Source organism: Acanthopagrus latus, chromosome 8 (assembly GCF_904848185.1).
Source record: "Acanthopagrus latus isolate v.2019 chromosome 8, fAcaLat1.1, whole genome shotgun sequence".
NCBI lineage: Eukaryota > Metazoa > Chordata > Actinopteri > Spariformes > Sparidae > Acanthopagrus > Acanthopagrus latus.
This window is the reverse complement of record NC_051046.1, coordinates 2243822-2259256: the sequence shown is the minus strand read 5'-3', so window position 1 is coordinate 2259256 and position 15435 is coordinate 2243822. Positions and strand designations below refer to the sequence as shown.

General features: G+C 45.9%; 1 protein-coding gene across 2 annotated transcripts in view; it reads left to right on the top strand.

Moving 5' to 3' along the window:
• Window positions 1–15435, top strand: part of ptprz1a (protein tyrosine phosphatase receptor type Z1a) — a 68779-nt gene that overhangs the window by 8360 nt on the left and 44984 nt on the right. The window lies entirely within an intron of this gene.

The window sequence follows — 15435 nt, the reverse complement described above, 5'->3', positions numbered from 1 at the left end:
ATTCATCTTTTCGTTGACTTTGTAAAGTAAACTACACCCAGGTGATTTGCTTTGCACTTGGTCTGCAGTTTGCTGATTTCAACGTCCAGTTTGTGACTGTTGTGATGAACATCACAGTGATTTGGTTTTAAACGTAGAGAAAGTGGAAAGTTTGATTTTAGCAGATGATGGTCTAAACTTCAACCTGCCAGTAAAAGGGGCTGAAAAGCAGCTTCTGCAGGCTTCACCTCGATCAAAAAGGTTAGATGGAGCGTTTCAGGTGTGTCAGTTCTGAAGGTAAACACCTGCAGAGGTCAGCTGTCAGTTTGACCTGCAGTTTCCAACTCGTACAGCTCAGAGCAGATGTTTCCCCCCAGAGACCAACAGCTCTGCTCAGGTCGTGTTGACACACCTGAGTTGTTGAACACAGATTAGAAGAATTCCCCCCACGAGGCATGTGGAAGCTGTGAAAGGTTAATCCTGTCGGTCTGTGAAGTGGCAGACGATTACAGCAGTTACATCTAAGTGGAAGCAGATGAGGAAGGTTTCACGTCGTTGCTGAAAACAGCTGAAACTGATTTTGGGATGAAACTGAATCTGATGACTGTCAGACGTGCTGTTAGACCCTCAGGTCAACTAAGATCAAATCATTTGGTAATTAAATCATTTAACTGATCGTCACACAACATGTAGAAATCTTAGATGCTGGTTAAATATTCATACAGTTTCGCTGAGGCTGGTTGAAGAGTGAAGTCGAGGTCTTTAAGATCTAAACGGTTCATCATCTGGAGCACAATGTGATTAAGAAATGTCATGAATATCTTCTGCTAGACGTCAGAGGTGTAAATCACAAGTGTCATCACGATACGTATCGATTCCATTCAACTGGAATCTGATATCGCATTGAAAAGCAACTAAAATATGATTTGACAGATTCATTTCTGAACTCTTCAGTGGAAATATTATTTTATCAGTGGTTCCAGATGTTTAATGGAAAACAGTCTGTTGTGTTTAATAAAAACAAAGCTTTGTTTAGAAAGATCAACTCTACTGGATCTAGATCGATGTATCGTTACACCACGACTACAGAGTTTCACTACACAGGTGGTAAAAGTGGTGTGAAGTCTGATGAATGTCCTCAAGTGAACACCTGAGTGCTGTGGAAGGTAAAAAACATATTGTTTCATACAACAATCCCTTTTTCCTAGGATTCAGAATTGATCCACAAACATCAAAATCAATCTTCTAAATGTTGATTAATGGCGTGATGTTGATGGTAGTTCAGCTCCTGGAAGTTACTTTCTAGTTCGTCTTCAAAATAAGGGCGGGGTGCGATCAGTGACTGAATACAAACGAATGAATGGACATTTGCTGGTCATCGTGTTGCTGTGATGTTGCTTGAATCAGATGTAGAACGTTCGTTAGCTCTCGTCTTTGTTTTGGCCCAAATAAAAAAAAAAACCCTCCTGCGAGTCCGTCTGTGCCGGCAGCAGATGGATGTTTCCACGTCTCTTCGTGTTACCGTCCGGTTGACTGGTACTGTAGCTCAGAGTGGGTGTACTGGGAGGACTGGAGGTGGGATGGGAGGCAGCTGGCGGTGGAGGTGAACAGCGGGAGGTCATCGCTAAAAGGCTCCGACAGATCTGCTGCATCTGGAGCGCCAGGAGCCGATTGAGACGAGATATTTTTAGGGACAAAGTACAGTAACAGTTCACCTCAATACCAGACTCCATGTTTTCAAGGTGAAGAGTGAAATATATATTCAACATTATCTGGAGCTTCATCCACACAATCACTCACGTGAACCTAAATGTTTGATATTTGAAGTGAAACGATCCCACATCATCTGTGTTTGCTGTCTCAGATCGCTGAGTTATAACTTTACTCACACAACACTCGCTCGTCTTGAATTGATTTTAAGATTATTTAAATCTGTGCTTCAGTTTGACTCTTAAACTCTTTAAGTGTTTGAACTTCACTTTTTTAAAAAGCTAAACTACGTATGACACAACAATAATGTTTTCCCATGAATTTAATTTAGATAAGTTCAAACAAAAATAAAAATCCAAGCGTACAACGTCGAGATATCGTCAGCGACCATCGTTTCCTTCGGCCTTCACCTACAAACTATCAAACACAATAATCTCATAATGAAATGGATAAAATGTGTTTCACGCTCGGAGAACAATGAAGATTAAACCGCCGCCCTCGCTGGTTTACTTGACTAAAACGCAGCAGAAGTGTGTCAAGGTTAGCGGAGGACAAAGTGTAGAATCCATAATTTCCTCTGCGTCGCCCCCCCGCCGCTCGTTTCAATTAGGTCATTCCTCAAAATAGTCGTTTGTCCCCCCGAGGCGCCGACACAAAGTGTCTGCCTGCTAATGAGCTGCTGATCGCGCTGATGATGTTCGCCGGCTCGGATTCACGCAGGTGAAAAAAGCAATTAGTGTTCGGCTGCTCCTGCTGCGACCTGTCACGCTGACATCATCTGGAGGCGGGGCCTCCTGCTGAGAGACAGGTGAAGGGCTGTCAGGACACTTTAAATGGACCAGACTCGGTCCGATCAACAGAATCCATGTTGGTGTAGTTGGTCGGGGCGATGTGGGTATTTATTTATTATTTATTGATCATTTTTAAATACTCGATGAAGCAATGTTGGATTCCGCCTCTTTATTTTGAATAGATCCACTTTATCAAGCAGCACAGGTGATCATTTACATTTTGTTGATCTCTCGCTCTGCTGTTAACAAGTTGTTCTTGTGCTTTTCTCTCACGGTTACACAGTTGATACACAGTTTGTTTCTGCAGCTTCATGTGAACGTTTTCCACAGATTGATCGGTTATCTTGACTGAAATAGGCTGAAAACACGTAGCGTTAAACACCATTTCAAAATGTAGCTCGTTTGCTGTCGTCCTGGTCATTTCAAGGTCAAGACTGAACTGATTTTAATTTGGAGTCAGCTGAATTCTTCCACTTCATCTGACTTCTGACTTCTTTGTGTCACTCTTCCTCTCTCTTTGTGTGTAGTTTGCTGTCACCTCATTTTCCTAAAGTGCTGCACAATAAAACAAAGAAAACATTGTTATATTATTATTTCCGTGCAAGTTGCAGAGACCTGACAGTCGCTGCAGTTCAAGTCTGAGGCGGATGATTGTGTGGACTGAATGTGAGTATCAGAGAGGATGAAGGTCTCAGGCGGAGCGTGTTGGTTCCTCTCTGCCCTGCTGCTGATGTGTGAAACGCTTCACGTTGACAGTGAAGGCCACACACAGAGAGCAAGGCATGCTGGGAAGGACAGAGCTCAGAGCGGTGATGCTCAGCTGAGCCCGACTGCGTCCCGCCGGAGCGTGAACACACCGAACACACTCCGCAGACTGTTGTCGCTCTCTCAGTCCGTCTGCAGTGACGAGGAACGTGGTTCAGACACGATGTCGGCTGTACCGGCTGTGACTTTTATGATTAGCTGCTGGTGGTAACGTCGGCCTCATCTCTGCATAAGAGGGATGTTATGACGAAACATTTAAAAATGTATTAGCACTCTGGATTACGCTCCTCCACGTCTTCACACTTTCTTTTGCAGATATTCTGTAAAATTCTGTGAAATTTATGCTGAATTGGGATGGAAACATGGCTACAGAAGTTTGATAGCATTTTTTTATTCGGGTGAGGAAAACTTCACATATTGAGAAGGAAAAAAAAAACATTTAACAGGGAAAGAAAAGATGGAAGAAACCTCAGGAGGAGCCACAGCAGAGGATCCCTCTCCCAAGACGGGCAGATGAAAAAAAAAATCACAGTTCACAAGTTGCAGTGACAGAATATCTGATACAGATAATTACATGATATATGTAAAGTGTGTGGATCCAGGAAGCGACTGAGCAGGTCGAGCCACCGTGAGTTTAGAGAAGACACACAAGATAATCAGCAGTAAAACAGAGACGATCAGACTGAAGAAGCAACAGATATTACAGAAATACAGATACAAGGAGAAGAGAGGCAGCAGGAGCCAGGAGAGGAAGGTGGTCCCAGGGGAGGAGGAGGAGGAGGAGGAGGAGGAGGAGAGAAGACAGTGAGAGAGCGACACAGCTTGCAGCTTCATGGGACAGAAAACAAAAAAACACGTTATAGTAATTCAGTTTTAGAACAAACAGAACAAACAATTTTAATGTTTTTTAATGACAAGAAAACTGTTCTACAAACAGTTCACTTAGTTTTCATGTTTTATTTTGTAATTTTATACACTTTTTTATGCATAAAGTCACAAAAATTAAAAGCAATAATCAAGCTCAAAGTAAGAAATACTGCAGTCACAATGTGACGAACTTGAATCTCTTCCGATCTGCATCATGTGTTTTTTTAGATTAAAATCATCCACAACCACCAAACACCATCATAAGTTATTTATAGCGCGGGTAAAAGAGGCTTCGCTTTAAAATTCGAGCCTCGACCGGTCAGTATCTGAGGATTTGTTCAGTGTTTACTGACTGTTTTCCCCAGTTGGCAGCTCAGAAATCCTACATGACCTGAATGCCTCATCGGCTCTCAGAAGAACTGCATAAATAATGTTTGAGCGAGACGCGAGTTCCTCCAGACATCATCAGGAGCATCAGGCCCGTCTGAAGCTGGCGCTGACGGGAAAACCCGTCAAAAGTTTATAATAAAAAGTACGAGGCCACACACACACACACACACACACACACACACACACACTTCCTCTCTCATTGTCTTTCCTGTGGGATACAGCGTTGGCACTCTCGCTCGTCCTTTCAGCTCCGGTGTTTAATTAAGTCGTTTTCTGTTAGAGAAGCTTTCCTCTGGGCCTCTGACAAACTGTTTCGTCACCGTGTGTACGATCAGATTAGAAACACGTCTGCTGGAACCGAAGCAGCGCCGCTTGGAACAGACGCTTCCAACATGAGGAAATCTGGGTGAAGAAGGAAACTCGCTGCCCCTTTTTCACTGCTGATCAGGTATTCAGGACGGAAACCTGCAGAAACTCCATCGGAAACCAGTTTGGACACAGAGATTGTTATCAGGAGCGGAGTGAAGAATGTCTTCTGTACAGGACAGGCACCTCTTTCATGCGTCTTCCCTGCCGTGTTAAAAAGAGCCGTTCAGCAAATCAGTCAGCAACATCTGTAGCCGAACATTTTCCGCTGGGTTGCACTGAAGCAACAAGTTATTTCAGTGTGTTACTGTGCAAAGTGTGCGTCTTCTGATCCTTTGGTTGGGAACACTTTTTGTCTGTTTGTTGTTGTGTTTTAACACTTACATGTACAATCATGGTTGCTCATGATTCTGTAACTACCACCAGACCAGACTGTGTTCCACTGATGTCGCTGATGCTCAGTAGACACGTACCAGTGATGTTCTGGCTGGTTTTAATCATCAATACTGTATAAAGAGAGAACCAGCTCCCGACACACAAGCAGCCCAGTTGGATGAAGCGAGGGCTATCATGTTCGACACCGCGCTGCCGTCCAGACGGCGTGAATGAGTGAGCTTGTGTCCACAAGCTGAGCGATTGTGTAACCGCTCAGTTTCCCTCCGACAGCAACGACTGTGCAGCCAGTGTGACGAGCTGCTGTCGTTACAACAAGTTTCACATTTTGGAAACTCCAGGTTGAGAGTTGTAGCGTGAGCTGTGGAGGAGCTGGAAGGTGGATGTTGGACACCTGTTCCCCTTGATCACCAGCTGTTTGTCTGTTATATGGAAGTTAAAGCCAACAGTGTTAAATGTGCTTCTTCTTCTTCTTCTTCTTCTTCTTCTTCTTCTTCTTCTTCTTCTTCTTCTTCCTCCTCTCTCACCCACTGCTCTGCTCTCTGATTGATGCCAACATGAGCTGCATGCTTCATTCATTTAGTGCTTTTTGATGTAATAAATCTTTATTTACGTTCTGCTCTGTAGCGGCTCAGACGCAGACCCGAGCCTCGAGCTGACAGCGAAGGTTTAAAATAAATAAAATGTCAGCCGTACTTTTCTCAGGTTGCCTTTAAATCTTCCTCTTCCTGTAAACAAGTCGCTCTGAGTGGGAGCTCTTTATCTAAACAGCCCGGCTGCTGTCTGAGTGTTCAGAGCCACCGGCTGTGGAGGTGACGGCCGGCAGACGGACAGAGAGACAGACAGAGAGACGGACAGAGAGACGGACAGAGAGACGGACAGAGGCTGGTAACCTGTGGACAGCCATCAGGTACCCAGCAGACATTTAGAAGCTGTACAGCTGTGGCTGGATTTTCTGCGTCAGCGATGAGAGCTGCTGTAAATACAACAAAGCTGAGGCATCTGCAGTCGTCCACAGTTGTTTACATGAAGTCCGGACCTGAATGTTTGTCTGATGAGCTTCCAAAAGCTGACGGAGAGCTGAGTTTCTGTCAGACTGAACTGATGAAGGTCCAGTCAGTGAAACATTACCCAGAAGTCTTCAGCCCATGTTGACTCAGGTGACGTCACCTGAGGACATCCGTCAGACTTCACGCAGCTCCGTCTGCTGTGACTATGTTGTGGTTAGATTGAGCCACATAAACCAGGTTTTGGCTTAAAACCCATATTTTGGTCGGCTGTGTGATGTTTTGACTCTCCGGCAAAAATATCTGTTTTTGTTTTCCACAACCACGGTTTCATTAAAAACATGGGTTTTGTTGCCACTAAAAAAGACTTAAGATGTCTCGACCTTCCATCGAATATGTCCCGTATCTGTCACCACAAACACGGCTGGAGACTTCCTGTAAAGATATCGGTGCTTTTGTTACCACCAACACAGCTGAAAGTTTTGTCAAAAAAGTTTGTCCAGGGTCTCGTTAGAAACACTGGTTCTGTCTCCACCGTGTGACAAGTGCAGCTACAATTGTGGTGACTGAAAGTTGATCTATTTGCTGGGAAGTGGAGACGTCGCAAGCCTTGTTTACAAGACCTCGGGACATCTAACAGGACCAATAAGATGGACGCAGCTGCACCGACAGATATGGACTCACAGAATTCATGACTCCACGGCGTCAGCTGAAAACAACGTCAACAACACAGATATGAAAGTCTGGAGAGAAAAACCTGCTCGTGTTCAGCCCAGAGAGGCTGCTGATGGAAACTGTGCACGCTCAGATCCATTATTCATCCGCCCTCCCCCGAGACGGATCATTTGTTTCTGACCACAGATACAGGTCACACATGAGTGCATCAAAACACACACACACACACAGACACACACACCACACACACACACACACACACAATGCTGTCAGGGAGCTGTTGGCTCTTATCGCAGCTCAGTGCCGTGGTGCTGGTGTTGGAGGATGTGGACCAGAGACGCTGCAGTTAAAAGTTAAAGTTGTGACCAGACACACACACACACACACACACACATGCACGCATGCACGCACGCACACACACACACATGCAGGAGAAATTCTGGATTTCTTTACTGTGATGTAGATTATTACATTTTAGAGTATTCGTTCTGTAAGATTGCAGCCACGGTCATCGACTGCAGATGTCTAAACTCGGATCATGTTGTTGTTCTGAGTTTCAGGTTGGAGGTGAAAACTTCCTGACTTCCCGTCTCGAGACGTCTCAACATCCCGTTAGAAAGATAAAGTTTATGTTGCCACAAACACAGCTGGACGTGTCTCGACTCATTTGCGGTCAAACACTGAGAACATCTCAGTGATGTGCAAATCTTTCCACGTCTCTGTCGAGCGACTTCATGAAGATGATTTGCTTGCAGACCTCGCTCATATTTTCAGCTCCTGCCGTCTGTTTTCTTGCCTTCATTCCTGGCGTGCTCATGTGGAATCATCCTCTCAGCAGCTCTGCCTCTTTCATGCTCGCTCCTCCTTTTAGGGCTGATGGACTCTGCCGGTAGATAATCCTCAGCTTTTTGTTCTTTGCCATTTATAGTTAAAAGAGAAAGATGAGAGCAGCTGATCGATGGAGAGAACTTCAGCCCCGCTGCTTCTGTTCAGCTGATGAGTTTAGTTTTCTCCCCTGTGTTAACGCTCCCAGCAGCAATTTGGAGGGATTTCTTTTTATTTTTTTTTAGGTAGAGCCGACATTTCATTTGTGTAATGCCTGCAGCGCTGTGACGAGGCGCTTTGATTTCCTGCTGGTGGTCTTGTAGTGGAGTTTCAGCTGTGTGTAAATGTAGCAGCAGCACTTTGATGAATCACTCTGCTGTCTGAGCCTTAAACGCTGTTTTGCCACCAGGCGAAGCCGGTTTGGACGTGTTGCTGCACGGGAACTAAAATACTTTCACACCGGGACTCGGTGCTACAGACACGGCCGTTCACAAGCAGTTTGGAGAAGTGTGGCGAGGCTGCGTGAGCTAGTTGTCTTAGCAGAGTGTGACACTGACGAGCTGTGTTCGGATAGTTCGGGTCTTGTATCAGGTACTTATCAGTGTGTTACCTGCAGCGACCTGCACGCTGCGCCGGCAGGAAGCAGAGTGTTGTACCGCTGTAAACCGAACCAGAGTCAAGAACTATAAAAACCACAAGAATGAAAATCTGTTTAAGTGTTTGCTGATGTTTTCGATGTTTTTGGTGTTTTATGTTGCCGTCAGAAAGCATTCGTCACTGGAACTACATCCCCTCAACCGCACAACGTCTGTGTTCCTACACACAGCAACTCATACAAAACCTGAACTATCACTTTGAGATTAATTTAGGAAGGAAAACAGATTTAGAAAAAGAGGGTTTGACTCTAAAACCATTTGTTTTGTGAAGCTGACTGATGATGTTTCCCACAGACCTGACATTAGGGAGTGTTTCCCCTCGGAGTGGCTGACAGGAAGTGTCAGACTAAAGGCACTATATGTCTCAGGATATCCGTCTTCTGAGATAGTGCACGACGTGTATGAGGTGTGATCTGTCGGGTTCTCAGACACGAAGATGCCTCAGCTCTTTGTTTACTGCTGGGAAGAGATTTAAACCTGTTAACCTCACAGTTCTCCTCCATCAGAAGATGACAGGACGTTTTGTGACCAGCAACCAACTTTGATAAAACACCGTCGTGTAGCCGGACTTGTACAGAAGCTTTAGTGGACCTGATGTGACAGCAGAGGTTTTCTCTCTCTCTCTCTCTCCGCCTGCTGACAGATCAGACCTCTGAAGTGTAAAACAGTCCAGCTGTTCTCCGGCCTTAGAGGCTTCCAGGGTGTGTTTCTGCCCTGAGCTCCGACTGGCAGGCAGAATATAAATCACTGACCTGAACTTATCCTAAAAGCTTTACGATCTGCAGGATAACTGTGGCCTGGCAGCGCTGCTCGTAAGGCTCAACTCAGGCGACGTCTGCTGCCTCATGAGGCTCACGCTGTTTTGAGAACATTGATATCGAACATTTTGTGACACGCCTGCAAACTACAGAACCTCCTCAGTGGTTCAGGTTTGAGGATATGGTGGACCAAAGTTTCCGGTTTGGGTCACTTGTTGTTTGAAGGCTCTCCCAACCTGAAACTGATTTTTAGGCTGGAAAAACAACTTTCCTCTAAACCACAGATATCAGTTTCTTAGATTAAAGAGTTGAATGATTTATCATCAGTAAGCAGGAAGTTTCTCAGCCTTTGTGAAATAAACCAGTGGCTGCCTGGAAGGAAGGAAATCAGCTGACGAAATTAATTAATTGGGGGAAATGAGCGATTAAAGAGCTACAACCGACCAAACCACACCGGCATGGAGCCACCAGGATGCTCCTTAAAGAAATAAAAGCACAGACTGTCCACGGATTAACCTGCCGTCCCCTTCCAGTCTGAGCGCTCGGTATTACAGAAACCACCCCCACCCCCTCCGCAGACCCTCGTCCTCCTGGCATCAGGGATTCGGGTGGATGTGGGTGGAAGGGGGGGGGTCGTCACACATTCTGGCGTGGGCACCAGTTCTCACCCCCACAGCCTGTGGACGTCCTGGCTCTCCCAGGACTCGGCTAATCCTCTTATTCAGCGTCCGGCTGGAGGCTGCGGGGCTCCCACAGACCGGAGCGCCGAGCCGGCCACTCTCCGCTGAATAAACACACTGACACAGTTGTGGTCTTTTTCTCTCCGTACAGACGCTGAGCAAGAGTTCTTCCATACAATCTATTCTACTCATTCACTCTGTTCCAGTAGGACATAAGCATGAAACCCCCCCCTCCTCGCTTTCTGTCCTCAACCTGAATCACATCCCCCTCTTCTTCCTCCTCCTCCTCCTCCTCCTCCTCCGGCTCAGTCACCCTCCCGTCTTCACTTCCTCCTCTCCGTTCGTCTTAAAATCAGCTTTTCTCTCATCGGCTCTTCTCGCTACTTCAACAAAAACCTTTTCTGTCCTGAATGTTCACTGTATTCGTCCAACAACTCTGGATGGTCACAGAAACAGTCGGAGGAAGTTTCAGCTCTCAGTAGCGATAAACAGCAGCCGAGTGGAGCAGCGTTACATCATGTGACACAAAGGTTCCTGATCCTCAGACCACATCGTATTTTCTCTCTAACGACTCCATCAACAAGCTATACAGAATTAGATTTTGAGATCATAAACAACCATTTACGTCCAGCAAACAAGCAACAGATGTACAGGACCTTCGTACAGACACAGCAGGTCGGTTAGCTTTAGGAAAACATCGTTGAAGTATTTAACCTCACAAACGACCTCTGAAAAATGTCGATCAGTGCTTCCTAAATCCCAAGATAACGTCCTCAAATGTGTTGTTTTCTGTCCACAGCCTGAAGATATTCAATTAACTGTCACAGAAGTGGAATGAAAACCAGAAAATATTCTGGAAACAGATCATTTTGATTATACTTATATTTTCTGGTTCTTTCCTTCTCTTTGACTGTAAACTGATTGTTGTTGGGTTGTGGAGAAAACAAGAGGACGTTTGAGGACGTCGTCTTGGGCTTCAGGAAACAAAGATTGACATTTGTAAGGAAATAGTCGACATATTAATCAATCATTGATCAGTGAGTTGTTTGCTCTGAACTCTGTCGGCCTCCCTTTGTGCAGCCGTAACGTTTCCGGTCAGACACGAGGACTCTGACAGACTCAGCAGCTGTTTTCTTTGTAGCGAGTGACACAAAAAGGTTTCCAGCCCAACTCATGTGTCACGACGCCGGTGTGGTCTGTAACTGAAACCTGCAGCGTCTGATGAGTACATGTAGGACGAGTCGTCTTTGTCCTGCAGCACAGAGCCGATCAGACGGGTCGGACTGAGTCACCGAGGTCTGATTACATCGGAGCCTCGGGGCTGCATTTAACCGATTTACAACAATGACTTCAAAACTGAAATGGGATTAAGATTGAGATGTTCTCAACATGTCTGACCCATGTCTGCAAAAAAACACAAAAACTACTGAACGTATTTCAACTCGTATGGAGGATGAGTCTCAGCCCAGGACAGACCCAGTTAACCTGTGGAGTGGATCCAAGTAAAAGCGACGGATCCAGAATTAGTTTTCTCAATTTTTGCTTGTATACTCTTCTGTGTATTAGCGTGTCGTACGTCCCACGTATAAGATACTGGAGGCTTAAATTTCCCTCAGGATCCGAGGAGCTAAACCGAGTCATCAGATGAATTCAGCCCTTAAATGTTCGACTGATGTCAGGTCCAAACCGGTCCCTGGTCTCGTCTTCGTGCAGTTCAGCAGATTAAAAAGTTACCTGGAGCGTTCAGATCGCTGCACATCAGATCGCAAAGCAGTGACACGCGACACGAGGTGGACGGCAGCCAGAGAGCGCCGAGGAGAGAGAGATCGCTCAGACGGTGATGTTGTTTTGGACTGACGGAGGGAAAGAGGCCAAAAGTACACCACACACACACACACACACACACACACACACACACACACACACACACACACACACACACTGTAATGGACCCGTGTTGATGTACTGTTCAGGGAGCGGACAGGTGTTTCGTGTTTCGTGTGAGCTCCTGTTTACACTCTCTGGTTGCCATTTCCACCTGAACAGAGACAGAGCTTCCTGTCTGTCCTGACCCACCTGACTCCTCCCAGGTCACACAGGAAGTAACAGGAGGAGGAGGAGGAGGAGGAGGAGGAGGAGGAGCAGCTGACTCTTCTCCTTTACGTCCACAAGCTTCTTGAACCTTTAAGTGCATCTGTGTCTAACAACACGTCCTCGCTTCACTGTGGAGGAAATGAAAGCTGCTTCTTGTTACTTGAACTTGTCACCTCTGACCGTTTTAAACTCGAGGTCGCGACCTCGCCACCATCTGCGTGTTGGAGGTCAGTGGTTAAGTGAAAGCGGCAGCGCGAATCACAGCAGCAGAACGAGGCGTCAAGAGAAGCGACGTCGCTCCTTCACGCCGGCCGGGTCGTTTCTTTATCGCTGCTCTCTGAAGGAGACGAGCCGGCAGGAGCTGTAACGCAGCAGGAATGTGTTGCAGTAAATCACGTGCAGTCTCTATGTATGGTCATGCAATGATTCATGGGAAAGTGGCAGGGAGCGAGTTTCTGCCCGGTCAGAAGGTTTAGTTCCACTTTGGCGCTCTGTCAGTCTTTTATCCCTCAAGACCTGAAGTTTGAGGTCTTCCCTGCTGGATTTAGATCACGTTAACACATTTAGATGTAAGGATTAAACTTTCTGCATCACTGTGTGACGTTTCGCTTCAGAACAAGACAAGTTTTATTCTCTCAAAGGTAAAAAACTGAGGCTGCGGATTGTTTCCCTGAGCTGAGTCTGACAGGCAGATCCTCAGCCTCCGAGTCACAGACGAAGACCGACAGAGCAACAGAGACTTACAGATGTGCAGCAGACGTTGAGTCAGTAAAAGTACAAATACATCAATGTAAAAATCCTCCTGATTCTCCTGAATCCTCCTCCTGCGTTACATGAGAACTTTGCATCCTGTATGAACGTCTTCACGCTGAAGGTGCGTCGACGTCTTCTCTCTGCAGACCGTCAAACACGTAATCCTGGATTAGACCGCTATCATCCGGAGCTCAGAGGGAATGAACGCCGCACAGCAGGAGAGCTCATCTCCTAATTTACTGCAGACTAATACTGAACCGATCACAAACAGGTCGGGACGGGAAATTTAATTTGGAGAAGGAGGCACTAAAAACACTCTTTTTCTGTTTTCAGTTTGTAACGCTGGAGACGGTTTTGTTCCAATGTGGACATGAAGGATTCGAACAAACACACATGTTGGGTTTGTCTTTGCAGTCCATGTGGACGAAAGTCAAACATGTTCAAAGTTCAAAGTCAGTCAGACAGGTTTGTTTGAATTTAACTGACTGGAAGATTAAACTGTAATGTGACCGAACATCCAGATCTCGTGAGAGCAGAGACGGACCTCCTGATCCGCCCGTCTGATGGGTTCAGTATTTATTTGTTGACGACAGAATCGGTTGTGATCTGTGCTCATGTTTACTTTCACCCAGAGGCGGTGAAAGTCCACATGTTCTGTCGTCAAGTAGAAGTTCTGATCCAGCTTGTTTCCTCCAGTACAGTAACAGAGTTCAGGCTCTGACATGGACTCAGAGTATCAGAGTAAAAAGTCTCCCTCTGAAGGACATTTGTGCTCAAAGCTAACTGAAGCTCACGTCATATTAATAGAATTCAAAGACTATTAAAGGTAGAATCAGTAGGATTTTGTCCCAGCTGTTCCTGAACGCACCACAAAGACAGTTGATTGTTGAGTCTCATTCCCAGGACGTCAAATAGACACATGTTGGGTTGGTAAAGCGTCCCGAGCAGCAACAAAGAGAGAAAATCAGAAACTCTCTGCAGATACGAGACACTAACACGCCTTTTCTCCACATTCCAGCCTCCCTCTCTGTCTGTTTACGTCTTCTTACGTCTTTGTCTCGGCTGAAATCAGTCTGGTGATGTGGGGAAGGCGGCGTGCGATGACCTCTGAATGCATCAAACTAAAGTAACGAGCCAGTTTTGAGAACGTGAGGTGGAGAAAGTTCAGATGTTTGTGAACGACCTGAGAAGTGAGCAGCGTTCACCGCCGCTGTGATCTGACGCCTGATCGTAGCTGCAGTTCAGCTTCTTTTCAATAAATTCCCAACATTGTTTCTCAGTTGTGTGACTGGCTGTGAACACACACACACACACACACACACACCTCATCACGTCACTTCATTTCCTCTGTGTGTCATGTGACCTCCTGCTCTTTGTCACTCGGCCGGCGCTCTGTTATGGTAATGAGGTGTTGTTCCCTCACGGCTCTACTTCATTAATGTGACAGATGCCTGGACAGCCGCCGGGGTTAATGATGTCACCTCCTGACATCTCGCCACGCTGGGTCTCATTAGATACATGACTGAGAGTCTGAGTGAGTCCGAGTTAATCAGAGAGGTCCAGAAGAACGGAGCGAGATCAGGAGGGATGTTGTTGATGAAGTGCATTAAGCTTCATTAGATGCAGGAAAATGGCCGTACTGTCCACAGCTTCAGCCGAATCTGGGAAAACAAGGTGGAGCCCACGTGTTGTTATTTGTCACTACACCTGTCTCTCTCTGCGGGGACACCCTGGTGACTTATGGGTGTTATTTTCGAGGTATTACCATCACCGAGCATTGTCCATACTGTCCTCATGGTGTCCCCTGTGAGGACGACAGCCTGAGTCTCTCTCCTGGTGTGTGAGAGTCACAGTTAAGTGCGTGTTATTAGAGGAAGTTCAGTTATTTGAGTCGGCCATAAAGCTCAGGCTGCAGAGGAAGAGTCACTGAAGCGATACGTGTTGCGTTCGCTGCCACAGAGGAGGAATAAAGGGTCTTTTCTTTAACATTACTTCAGTATCTTCCTTCATTTCTCACTGCAGAATCTTAAAAGTTAGTCAGCAGCTTCAAGCACAGCTGAAGTCAAATACAAGAGCCTACAAACTGAAGTCTCCAGGCTGCTGCTCTGCAAGAGTAAATGTTAAGCTAAATATGTTTATGGAAAGTTAAAACTTTGGGTTTCTTTATGTTGTAACTGTACGTTTCATCAGTTTTTTTTCCTTCTTCTCCGGCTGGATTAAGGCACTAAAAACACAGTCAGGGTTCAGAAAACATCACGTTTTAGCAATGAAACGGCTTGAAGGAGTGAAGAGAAATGATCCTGACTGGCAGTTCAGCAGAGGATGAAAATCCTTTGAGTCTGTTGTAGTTTTCATGATTTCACCCTGTTAGTGCAGCTTCTCCTCACTTGTTTTCATATGAAACGGTGCAGAACATTACGGCTTCCACTCGGCCAGACATGGGCTGAGGTGTGTAGTCTCAATATCATTAACACCAACCAGCGTGGACACGTTGTAGGGAGAGTTTGTGCTGTCGGCAGTAACACCAGAGCAAAGTGTGGAGGTGTAAAAATTAGGGACGAGGTGAAGAAGTCTTTACTGAAGCTGCTGGAAGCAGCTGAGACTTTAAACCATGAAGCTTTTTACACAAAGCAAACCAAATACTAACAACATGACAGAAGAAGTGAGTCACTGATCCTGCGCAGCGTTGTGTTGTGTTGTGTTGTGTTGTGTTGTGTTGTGTTGTG